The sequence below is a fragment of the Orcinus orca genome, chromosome 11 (genome assembly GCF_937001465.1).
Source record: "Orcinus orca chromosome 11, mOrcOrc1.1, whole genome shotgun sequence".
Classification (NCBI taxonomy): Eukaryota; Metazoa; Chordata; class Mammalia; order Artiodactyla; family Delphinidae; genus Orcinus; species Orcinus orca.
In genome coordinates, this window is record NC_064569.1 from 23,948,435 (window position 1) to 23,961,237 (window position 12,803).

At 38.6% G+C, this 12,803-nt stretch overlaps 1 long non-coding RNA gene across 2 annotated transcripts in view; it reads right to left on the reverse strand.

Moving 5' to 3' along the window:
• The window catches only part of LOC125960416 (uncharacterized), a 238,570-nt gene that overhangs the window by 14,421 nt on the left and 211,346 nt on the right, over positions 1-12,803 (reverse strand). The gene's annotated exons all lie outside the window — the stretch shown is intronic.

The following is a 12,803-nucleotide window of genomic DNA, read 5'->3' on the forward strand; positions in this document are numbered from 1 at the left end:
ATGATCTCAAGAACTATCCTCCTTTAGTTCTTTAAAAAAATAATAAAAACATTTAAAAAACCCCAAACTTCCAAAATAAAATACACTGGGTAAAGTTTCCAGTTTGGAATTTTACAAAGCCTGCCTACATGCCAGAACTTCACATAAGGTGTCTGGTTTTTGCACTTAGGGAATCAGTGTCTCCATGATGCACATAAAATGTGAAGAGTTTGTTCCTCATCAAGCCATGGAAGAATGACTGATTGTAGAATGCCAGACAAGATAATTAGATGGTACAGACAATAGCTATTATCACAAGCACTAACACATGGTAACTTGCAGGCTACCGTGCCAAAACTGTCAAGAGTCCTCAAACTATGTATCCCTGGAATACATTAAAGCATCACTTCATAGCCTGAGCATCTGCACGAGCAAATGAGGGGGTAGTTACTTCACCTCCAAAATAAAGAGAGTGATTTTATTGCTTTAACTTATACTTGCTTAACCTTCTTGGCTGAAGGATAGCATAGCACAATGTAGAAGTACCCTCTAACATTACTTTATGGACAAAAAATAATTGGCTGAGGGTGGGAAAAACCTGGCTCCTTATACTTGCAGGTGTATTTTTCTTGGGAAGCAAGATTGCTAGTGAAACAAAAGATTTGGTTCATTTGGCTTGGCAAGTCAAAAATGCAATCCTAGGGGAAGACTTTATTTAGAAACTTTATTTTTCCCCTGTTAACTTGAATAGTTTGTGGAGGGAAAAAAAAGAACTATAAATGGTTCATAAGTTCTCAATTATTTTTGTTTTGGTTTTAAGAACAAAATACACTATCCCCACCCAGGTAGATCTTGCTATACATTAATTTCACTTTTAAAAAGCTGCAGTTTAGGCTGGGAGACATTTTAAAGTATGTGGGTATACAGAGGGGACTCTTGGTTATCACTACTCTCTCCTGAATCTTCAATGGTCCTTGCTCCCCTGGGCTTTCTTCTAAGTCTATGAACATGCTTCTCTTTCCCTTTAAATACAGTCTTTCATTTACCCACTCTATCTCTTTCAATAATCTCCAAATCCTGATTTTTGGTTTCCCCCACCTTCCTTTCACTCTTCAACCCACAATAATCTGTTTTTTGACCACCACTATCATGAAAATGAATTTCTGAGATCATTAGTAATTACCAATTTCAAAAGAGACAGTCTGTCTTTATTTATATGATGTATCTGAGTACTTTTATACTGTTGATCACTCCTTCCTCCTTGAAACTACTTTTCCCTTTCTTGGTTCTTCTTGCCTATGACCCTTCTTCTTCTATTTCCTTTCCTGGCATCCCTCGGACACTTGCAAGAGTACATTTCCTCTTCTCTATGTTTTGCCGGGTGATCAGATCCACACCTGTGACTTCAATTTTCCCCTATATTCCATGACCACCAAAAGAATATTCCTAGTCCCATTAGCTTTCATCACATCTAGTCCCATATGTCTAGTTGCCTAGAAGACAGGTCATCCTGGCTACCCTACACTAGGAACCTCCAGTTCAACATGTTCAAAATTGAATTTACTGTGTTCTTGCACGGCCCTTCCTGTATGTCACATCATCCAGTTGCTCAGGCTAGAAATCTTTGGGTTACTTATGAATTTTTTCACTACCAACATTCAAATTCAACCAGTCACCAATTCTTATTAATTATACCTCAAGAATATATCTTGAATCCTTCTTCTTTTCTTTATGTGTCTTCCACAACATTAGTTTAAAGTCTAATTTTTCTCATCTATGATAACTACAGTAAGTTGGTCTTTTTCTATCACTTCCTATCCTCTTTCTAATCCATTCTATGTGTCATATAAGAGGTTACTTTTTAAGGCGTATTTTTTTTTATGTTTCTTTGCTACAAGGAAGTTTACAAAATGAAAGTTGACAGTAGATCCTAATGTATAAGACATAAAGTCCAAAATTCTCAATTTTGGGAAGACAGCAGAAAAATCCTTTCACAATCTGCTGCCAACCTACACTTCAACTCCATTTGACCATCCTCCATTTACATCCCCAGACACCATGCTTCAGCCACTCCTTTGCCATATCACATTAAACTCACTCATGTGCTTGCCTTCCTATAAGCCCTCTCTTCCCCTTCCAACTGGTGAAGTCCTGCTCATCTCATAAATTATAACTCAACTGTTGGCACCTCTGTGAAGTGAAATTGACACCTCTGAGCTGAACGGGTAGTGACTTCCTTTGAATTGCCATTGTAATTTCCATTCTATTATTACCGATTCTCACCATATGATTATTGTATTAAAATTGCTTACATGTAAATCCCCCTGCAAAGATCAATTATATCATTGAAATGAGGACGTGTGTCTGATTTATTTTATACTGTAACTCCAGCACTTACCACATAGCCTGCCATTTCGGAGTTGGTGAGTCTGTGGAATGAATGAATGAATGAATGCCGTCTGTAAAAGTGCAGCACTATAATCTTTGGTTAGACTCATTTATTTTTCAATATCTCTGTGGAGTATAATTGCTTTACAATGGTGTGTTAGATTCTGCTTTATGACAAAGTGAATCAGCTATACATATAAATATATCCCCATATCTCCTCCCTCTTGCATCTCCCTCCCTCCCTATCCCACCCCTCTAGGTGGTCACAAAGCACCGAGCTGATCTCCCTGTGCTATGTGGCTGCTTCCCAATAGCTATCTATTTTACATTTGGTAGTGTATATATGTCCATGCCACTCTCTCACTTGGTCCCAGCTTACACTTCTCACTCCCCATATCCTCAAGTCCATTCTCTATGTCTGCGTCATTATTCCTGTCCTGCCCTTAAGTTCTCCAAAACCAGTTTTTTTTTTTTTTAGATTCCATATATATGTGTTGGCATATGGTATTTGTTTTTCTCTTTCTGACTTACTTCATTCTGTATGACAGACCTAGGTCCATCCACCTCACTACAAATAACTCAATTTCTTCTCTTTTTATGGCTGAGCAATATTCCATTGTATATATGTGCCACATCTTCTTTATCCATTCATCTGTTGATGGACACTTAGGCTGCTTCCATGTCCTGGCTATTGTAAATAGAGCTGCAATGAACATTGTGGTATATGACTCTTTTTGAATTATGGTTTCCTGAGGGTATATGCCCAGTAGTGGGATTGCTGGGTCGTATCGTAGTTCCATTTTTAGTTTTTGGAGGACTCTCCATACTGTTCTCCATAGTGGCTGTACCAATTTACATTCCCACCAACAGTGCAAGAGGGTTCCCTTTTCTCCACACCTTCTCCAGCATTTATAGTTTGTAGATTTTTTTGATGATGGCCATTCTGACTGGTGTGAGGTGATACCTCATGTAGTTTTGATCTGCATTTCTCTAATGATTCGTGCTGTTGAGCATCCTTTCATGTGTTTGTTGGCAATCTGTATATCTTCTTTGCAGAAATGCCTATTTAGGTCTTCTGCCCATTTTTGGATTGGGTTGTTTGTTTTTTGGATATTTAGCTGCAGAGATGCTTGTACATTTTTGAGATTAATCCTTTGTCACTTGCTTCATTTGCAAATATTTTCTCCCATTCTGAGGGTTGTCTTTTGGTCTTGTTTATGGTTTCCTTTGTTGTGCAAAAGCTTTTAAGTTTCATTAGGTCCCATCTGTTTAATTTTATTTTTATTTCCATTTTTCTAGAAGGTGGGTCAAAAGGATCTTACTGTGATTTATGTTGTAGAGTGTTCTGCCCAAGGTTTCCTCTAAGAGTTCTATAGTGTCTGGCCTTACATTAAGGTCTTTAATCCATTTTGAGTTTATTTTGTGTATGGTGTTAGGAAGTGCTCTAACTTCATTCTTTTACATGGAGCTGTTCAGTTTTCCCAGCACCACCTATGGAAGAGGCTGTCTTTTCTCCATTGTATATTCTTGCTTCCTTTATCAAAAATAAGCTGACCATATGCACATGGGTTTATCTCTGGGCTTTCTATCCTGTTCCATTCTTCTATATTCCTGTTTTTGAGCCAGTACCATACTGTCTTGATTACTGTAGCTTTGGAGTATAATCTGAAGTCAGGGAGCTGATTCCTCCAGCTCCGTTTTTCTTTCTCAAGATTGTTTTGGCTATTCAGGGGTCTTTTGTGTTTCCATACAAATTGTGAAACTTATTGTTCTAGTTCTGTGAAAACTGCCATGGGTAGTTTGATAGGGATTGCATTGAATATGTAGATTGCTTTGGGTCATATAATCATTTACACAATGTTGATTCTTCCAATTCAAGAGCATGGTATATCTCTCCATATGTTTGTATCATTTTTAATTTCTTTCATCAGTGTCTTATAGTTTTCTGCATACAGGGCTTTTATCTCCTTAGGTAGGTTTATTCCTGGGTATTTTATTCTTTTTGTTCAAATGGTAAATGGGAGTGTTTCCTTAATTTCTCTTTCAGATTTTTCATCATTAGTGTACAGGAATGCAAGAGATTTCTGTGCATTAATTTTGTATCCTGCTACTTTACCAAATTCTTTGATTAGCTCTAGTAGTTTTCTGGTAGCATCTTTAGGATTCTCTATGTATAGTGTCATGCCATCTGCAAACAGTGACAGTTTACCTCTTCTTTTCTGATTTGGATTCCTTTAATTTCTTTTTCTTCTCTGATTGTTGTGGCTAAAACTTCCAAAACTATGTTGAATAATCGTGGTGTGAGTAGGCCACCTTGTCTTATTCCTGATCTTAGTGTAAATGGTTTCAGTTTTTCACCATGGAGAACGATGTTGGCTGTATGTTTGTCATATACAGCCTTTATTATGTTGAGGAAAGTTCCCTCTATGCCTACTTTCTGGAGGGTTTTTATCATAAATCGGTGTTGAATTTTGTCGAAAGCTTTTTCTGCTTCCATTAAGATGATTATATGGTTTTCCTCCTTCAATTTGTTAATATGGTTTATCACATTGATTGATTTGCATACATTGAAGAATCCTTGCATTTCTGGGATAAACCCCACTTGACCATGGTGTATGATCCTTTTAATGTGCTGTTGGATTCTGTTTGCTAGTATTTTGTTGAGCATTTTGGCATCTATGTTCATCAGTGATATTAGCCTGTAGTTTTCTTTTTTTGCGGCATCTTTCTCTGGTTTTGGTATCAGGGTGATGGTCGCCTTGTAGAATAAGTTTGGGAATGTTCCTCCCTTTGCTATATTTTGGAAGAGTTTGAGAAGAATAGGTGTTAGCTCTTCTCTAAATGTTTGATAGAATCGCCTGTGAAGCCATCTCTGGTCCTGGGCTTCGGTTTGTGGGAATATTTTTAATCACAGTTTCAATTTCATTATTTGTGATTGGTCTGTTCATATTTTCCTTTTCTTCCTGATTCAGTTTTGGAAGGTTATACCTTTCTAAGAATTTGTCCATTTCTTCCAGGTTATCCATTTTATTGGCATGTCATTGCTTGTAGTAATCTCATGATCCTTTGTGTTTCTGCAGTGTCAGTTGTTACTTCTCCTTTTTCATTTCTAATTCTATTGATTTGAGCCTTCTCTCTTTTTTTCTTGATGAGTCTGGCTAATGGTTTATCAATTTTGTTTATCTTCTCAAAGAATCAGCTTTTAGTTTTATTGATCTTTGCTATTGTTTCCTTCTTTTCTTTTTCATTTCTTTCTCATCCGATCTTTATGATAACTTTCCTTTGAGTGGTTTTGTTCTTCTTTCTCTAATTGCTTTATGTGTAAGGTTAGATTGTTTATTTGATTCTTATTTCTTGTTTCTTGAGGTAGGATTGTTTTGCTGTAAACTTCCCTCCTAGAACTGCTTTTGCTGCATCCCATAGGTTTTGTGTCACTGTTTTTTCATTGTCATTTGTGTCTAGGTATATTTTGATTTCCTCTTTGATTTCTTCAGTGACCACTTTGTTATTTAGTAGTGTATTGTTTAGCCTCCATGTGTTTTTATTTTTATAGATTTTTTCCTGTAATTGATATCTAGTCTCATAGTATTGTGGTTGGAAAAGATACTTTATACTATTACAATTTTCTTAAATTTACCAAGGCTTGACTTGTGACCCAGGATATGATATATCCTGAAGAATTTTCCATGAACACTTGAGAAGAAAGTGTATTCTGGTTTTTTTGGATGGAATGTCTTATAAACATCAATTAAGTAAACATTGTTTAATGTACCATTTAAAGCTTGTGTTTCCTTATTTATTTTCATTTTGGATGATCTGTCCATTGGTGAAAGTGGGGTGTTAAAGTCCCCTACTATGATTGTGTTACTGTCGATTTCCCCTTTTATGGCTGTTAGTATTTGCCTTATGTATTGATGTGTTTCTAGGTGGCATGCATAAATATTTACATTGTTATATCTTCTTCTTGGATTGATCCCTTCATCATTATGTAGTGTCCTTCTTTGTCTCTTGTAATAGTCTTTATTTTAAAGTCTATTTTGTCTGATATGAGAATTGCTACTCCAGCTTTCTTTTGATTTCCATTTGCATGGAATATCTTTTTCCATCCCCTCACTTTCAGTCTGTATGTGTCTCTAGGTCTGAAGTGGATCTCTTGTAGACAGCATATATACGGTCTTGTTTTTGTATCCATTCAGCCAGTGTATGTCTTTTGGTTGGAGCATTAACCCATTTACATTTATGGTAGTTATTGATATGTATGTTCCTATTACCATTTTCTTAATTGTTTTGGGTTTGTTATTGTAGGTCTTTTCCTTCTCTTGTGCTTTCCTTCTTAGAGAAGTTCCCTTACTATTTGTTGTAAAGCTGGTTTGGTGGTGCTGAATTCTCTTAGCTTTTGCTTGTCTGTAAAGATTTTAATTTCTCTGTCTAATCTGAATGAGTTCCTTGCTGGGTAGAGTACTCTTGGTTGTAGTTTTTTCCTTTTCATCACTTTAAATATGTCCTGCCAGTCCCTTCTGGCTTGCAGAGTTTCTGCTGAAAGATCAGCTGCTAAGTTACAGGGATTCCTTTGTATGTTATTTGTTGCATTTCCCTTGCTGCTTTTAATATTTTTTCTTTGCATTTAATTTTTGATAATTTGATTAATATGTGTCTTGCTGTGTTTCTCCTTGGATTTATCCTGTATGGGACTCTCTGCTGTTCTTGGAATTGATTGCCTATTTCCTTTCCTGTAATAGAGAATTTTTCAACTGTAATCTCTTCAAGTATTTTCTCAGTCCCTTTCTTTTTCTCTTCTTCTTCTGGGACCCCTATAATTCGAATGTTGGTGTGTTTAATGTTGTCCCAGAGGTATCTGAGACTGTCCTCAATTCTTTTCATTCTTTTTTCTTTATTCTGCTCCATGGCAGTCATTTCCACCATTTTATCTTCCAGCTCACTTATCCATTCTTCTACCTCAGTTATTCTGCTATCAATTCTTTCTAGAGTTCTTTTAATTTCAGTTATTGTGTTGTTTGACACTGTTTATTTTCTCTGTAGTTCTTCCAGGTCATTTTTAAACGTTTCTTGTCTTTTCTCTATTCTATTTCCAAGATTTTGGATTTTTTTTCTATCATGACTCTGAATTCTTTTTCAGGTAGACTGCTTATTTCCTCTTCATTTGTTTGGTGTGGTTGTTTTTTACCTTGCTCCTTCATCTGCTCTGTGTTTCTCTGTCTTCTTATTTTGCTTACCTTACTGTGTTTGGGGTGTCCTTTTCGCAGGCTGCAGGTTCGTTGTTCCCATTGTTTTTGTTGTTTGTCCCCAGTGGCTAAGGTTGTTTCAGTGTGTTGTGTAGGCTTCCTGGTGGAGGGGACTGGTGCCTGTGTTGTGGTGGATGAGGCTGGATCTCTTCTTTCTGGTGGGCAGGACCACGTCTTTTGCTCTGTTTTGTGGTGTCTGTGACCTTATTATGATTTTAGGCAGCCTCTCTGCTAATGGGTGGGTTTGTGTTCCTGTGTTGCTAGTTGTTTGGCGTAGGATGTCCAGCACTGTAGCCTGCTGGTTGCTGAATAGAATTGAATCTTATCATTGAGATGGAGATCTCTGGGAGAGCTTTCACCGTTTGTTATCATGTGGAGCCAGTAGGTCTCTGGTTGCCCAATGTCCTGAACTCAGCTCTCCCACCAGAGAGGCACAGGTCTGACACACGGCTGGAGCACCATGACCCTATCACCCACACAGCTCAGAAGGAAAGGGAGGAAAAACAAAGGAAAGAGAGAAATAAATAATAAAATAAAGTTATTAAAATTTAAAAATATTATTAAAAAATTTAAAATTTGAAAGTCATTGAAAGAAAGAATGAAAGAAGAGAGCAACCAAACCAATAAACAGATCCACCAATGATAGCAATCACTAAAAACTATACTAAAAACAAAAACAAAACAGACAGACAGAACCCTAGGACAAACAGTAAAAGCAAAGCTATACAGACAAGTCACACAATGAGGCATACACATACATACTCACAAAAAGAGAAAAAGGAAAAAAATATGTATCTATATGTAAAAAAAAAGGAAGAGAGCAATGAAATCAATAAACAAATCTATTAATGATAATAAATTCTAAATACTAAACTAAGATAAACATAAAACCAGAAACAAATTAGCTGCAGAAAGCCAAACCCAAATCTACAATTGCTCCCAAAGTCCACACCCATAATTCTGGGATGATTCATTGTCTATTCAGGTATTCCAGAGATGCAGGGTATATCAAGTTGATTGTGAAGCTTTAATCCACTGCTCCTGAGGCTGCTGGGAGAGATTTCCCTTTCTCTTCTTTGTTGGCACAGCTCCTGGGGTTCAGCTTTGAATTTGGACCCGCCTCTGCATGTAGGTCACCTTAGGGCATCTATTCTTCATTCAGACAGGATGGGGTTAAAGGAGCAGCTGCTTCCGGGGCTCTGGCTCACTCAGGCCTGGGGGAGGGAGGGGTACGGAATGCAGAATGAGCCTGTGGCGGCAGAGCCCAGCATGACATCGCAACAGCCTGAGGCACTCTGTGTGTTCTCCCGGGGAATTTGTCCCTGGATCACGGGAACCTGGCAGTGGTGGGCTGCACAGACTCCCAGGAAGGGAGGTGTGGATAGTGACCTGTGCTTACACACAGGATTCCTGGTGGCTGCAGCAGCAGCCTTAGGGTCTCATGCCCATCTCTGGGATCTGTTCTGATAGCTGCGGCTCAGGCCCGTCTCTGGAGCTCGTTTAGGCAGTACTCTGAATCCCCTCTCCTCAAGCACCCTGAAACAATGGTCTCTTGCCTCTTAGGCAGTTCCAGACATTTTCCTGGACTCCTTCCCTGCTACCTGTGGGACACCAGCCCCCTTAAGGCTGTGTTCACGCAGCCCACCTCAGTCCTCTCCCTGGGATCTGATCTCCGAAGCTGGAGTCTCAGCTCCCAGCCCCCTCCCACCCTGGTGGGTGAGCAGACAAGCCTCTGGGGCTGGTGAGTGCTGGACGGCACCGATCCTCTGTGTGGGAATCTCTCTGCTTTGCCCTCCGCACCCCTGTTGCTGTGCTCTCCTCTGTGGCTCCAAAGCTTCACCTCGCCAACCCCCATGTCCCCCAGTTGAGGGGCTTCCTAGTGTGTGGAAACTTTTCCTCCTTCACAGCTCCCTCCCAGAGGTGCAAGTCCTGTCCCTATTCTTTTGTCTCTGTTTTTTCTTTTGCCCTACCCAAGTACCTGGGGAGTTTCTTGCCTTTTGGGAGGTCTGAGGTCTTCTGCCAGCATTCTGTAGGTGTTCTGTAGGAGTTGTTCCACATGTAGATGTATTTCTGATGTATTTGTGGTGTGGAAGGTGATTTCCACGTCTTACTCCTCCGCCATCTTGAAGCAATATCCGCTAGACTCATATTTTTTAAAAACCCAGGAGTTTTCTAGTGTTCCAGTTCATAGGTCTTCATTCTTTCCCTGTGGGAATGGTCTTTTCAAGTGGATTTTTCTTCTTTAATTATGCAAGTGACCACCTTGTGGTACTTTAATTTATTTATTTAGCTTTATTTAGATAGTGGATAAGAGCTCTGCATTGTAAAGTTCCAGTAGAGTATAATAAGAAATAATACATAAGTGAAAAGAGACAGGTACTTGAGAATGTTCCACAAGAAGGTGAAATGAAGCTTCCTCAGCCCTTGTGGTCTCGGATAAATTTCCCACAGTGGGTGCTCTGCAGGCTTAAATCTTTTCTATCCATCTTCCATCATTTTCATGAACCCAGTTCTTTAGAATACATTTCATTTCCTCACCTTCTTGAACTCATTTCCAAGTTTATCAACTTAATTAATGAGGTCATATTAATCAATCATTATATTAGCATTTCCAAAGCCCACTTTTATATATGGTTGGTTTTTTAACCCAGTGGGAATCATAGTGTTACCATTCAATATAAAAATAAGTTGGGAGAGGAGAATTTTCTTTATTCCATTATTTTATTGTTTTTCTCCCAAATCTTAAGAACTAAATCCCATGTCACTGATAAAACAGCTACATAGCTAATGGGTGCTAATGGATTCCATTTGGCTCTAAATTGCAGAGTTGAGAAAATAATTTAAAAGATGTAGAACTGAATTATGGACCAGTCTGCATTAGCATCCTTAGAAGGTCTCAGGAATTAAAAAAAAAATCATAACAAATCTCATTAACCTACAAAAGCAATGGTAAGGTGACAGTTACAGCAAGGAGCTATCCTGAGATTGAGGTGTAAATTTAGAGAATGAACCAAAAAGAATGAGAGATTGCATTAACATATGTTATCAAAAAACAATTTATGCTATTAACCAAGATTTGAGGCATATTTTTATTTATGACAGGAAATAATATCCAACCAGGGAATGTAACCTGTGGCATCTCTCTCTAAAAGAAGTCTCTGTATATCCTACATAAAATAAGAGTCACGTCATGGTAGCCAGGAGACGTATTTTTTGTGCCAACCCAGAAAAACAGCAGAATTCATTGAAAGAATGTTCCAGGCTGCAGTCTTGACCAGCTGCCATGGTGAGAGATGTGGGCCCACTCAGGTCAGTCTACAGGTCTCCTTCCCTCCGGCTCTGAGTCAAGCTCCCCTCTGCTTTACCCAATTTTGAGCTCCCACAGGTTTTCATTTCCTCCCCTTCCTGTTATTTTAATCTAGAAAATTTTCTCCAGTTTACACACCAGGCTCATCAGGTTTACTTAAGTCTTTCTTTTCCCTGCAGAAATAGAAATATTCTCATCTACATAATTACCTTTGCTGACAGATTATCTAATCCTAATCCTAAAAACAAAGGCAGCACTATGAAAAAGGATGCAAACTCATTGAAAATGACTAATAAGAAAGAACGATATGTGTTGACAACAGTCCATTTTCCTATTAGAAAAAAGTCAAAAATACGATTGTATTCTTTACAGTCATGTCAACAGTGTTTCCTTTGCTTCCAAAATACCTGTTGGAGCAAGGCAAGGAGAGGATCACAGAATATTATCAGTCAGTAGTGTGAAAGGCTGGGCATTAGAGGGTGTGATCTGAGTGGGTTCCACCCTCAGGAGCATTTGGAAGAGAACCTGAGGCTTTTCCTGCCCCCATTATGAGCTGGAGGGATTCTTGTCTGCAGAAGGGCAGTCTGTTTCCATGATTCCAATGTAATTCATAGGCATATTGTTCTTGTGAAGAAACAAGGGATGGTCACATAAATAATCCTGAAGACAGAATTACTTACAGTGGAGAATGAAGTGAAAGGAATGATTTGAAATGTAAATGTGTGGAAAGTACTCTGAGTGAGAAGGGCACTGAAGTGATTTCCAGGGACATTTAGCACAGCAGGACTGCTTCCCAGGACTGGTCTTGATGATTTTCCTCCCTTTTTTCTGTGTTCCTCTCCCGCCTGCATGGTCTTGTTTACCACATTCCCAGCATCTGTACCTTTTGGCTGTTTTGGGGCTGCCCAGAGTCCCCTGCAGAGTCCCAGTTAGGCTTCCTTGCCCACTGTGATTCAGAGGCACAAACCTTCAAAACAAAACAAATAAAACCAATAAAAACAACAACTCCATTATTAAGAATCTGATACTTGACAATTATGAAGACAACAAGCTGATTAAACTTACTTCCATGGGAGAATAAATAATAATGATTGTAAGATTTATTGAATTCTTATCATGTGCTATGTGCATTTTATTCATTATCTCATTGAATTTTCACCCAAACTCTCTGAAGTAGGTATTTTTATTACACCCATTTTATAGATAAGGAAATTGAGGATCAGAGAGGGTAATATTGCCCACTATCAATAGGCTTCTGCAATTGGAAAAGCCAGGATTCAAACTCAGGTGTGTCTGTCACTCAAAGCTATACATACTTTGTCTCAACTTGACCCTTCCATTTTATTAATCATACTTCCAGTATTTGGAACAATATTATAACCTTTTGTATTGTTTTGTTTTGAGCAATACTATTCCATTGTTGTTTGGAAAAATAGAAACAAACTCAAGTTATTCTGAGATGGAAAATGATAGAATATGAGCTGTCTTACAGTACCCAAGATCAAAAATGTGCTGGCCCCCAGGAAGAGGGAGAACCAGGGACTGGAAAGTTGCAATCTCTTTCCACCTCTCATCTCTTCTTCTCTTACACATCAACTTAATCCTTACCATGCTCAGCAGGCAAATTTTTCACTGCACTCCAGTCCAATTGGTAGTGAACAGGTTTGCTCACTATGCCTGCATGACAGCAATTAAGTGATAAGCCAAAACTAAGCCCAGAATCTTATAATTTCAATTCAGAATTTTTAAAGAAGAGGTTGTCATCGGGTCACCATAGGTCATGGACCCATATTCTTGACCAATCAACTATGTCTAAGGGACTAGTGTCATGTACAAATGGATGTTCCCAGGGGCTCACCGCCATTACATGGTAATGACATGTATTA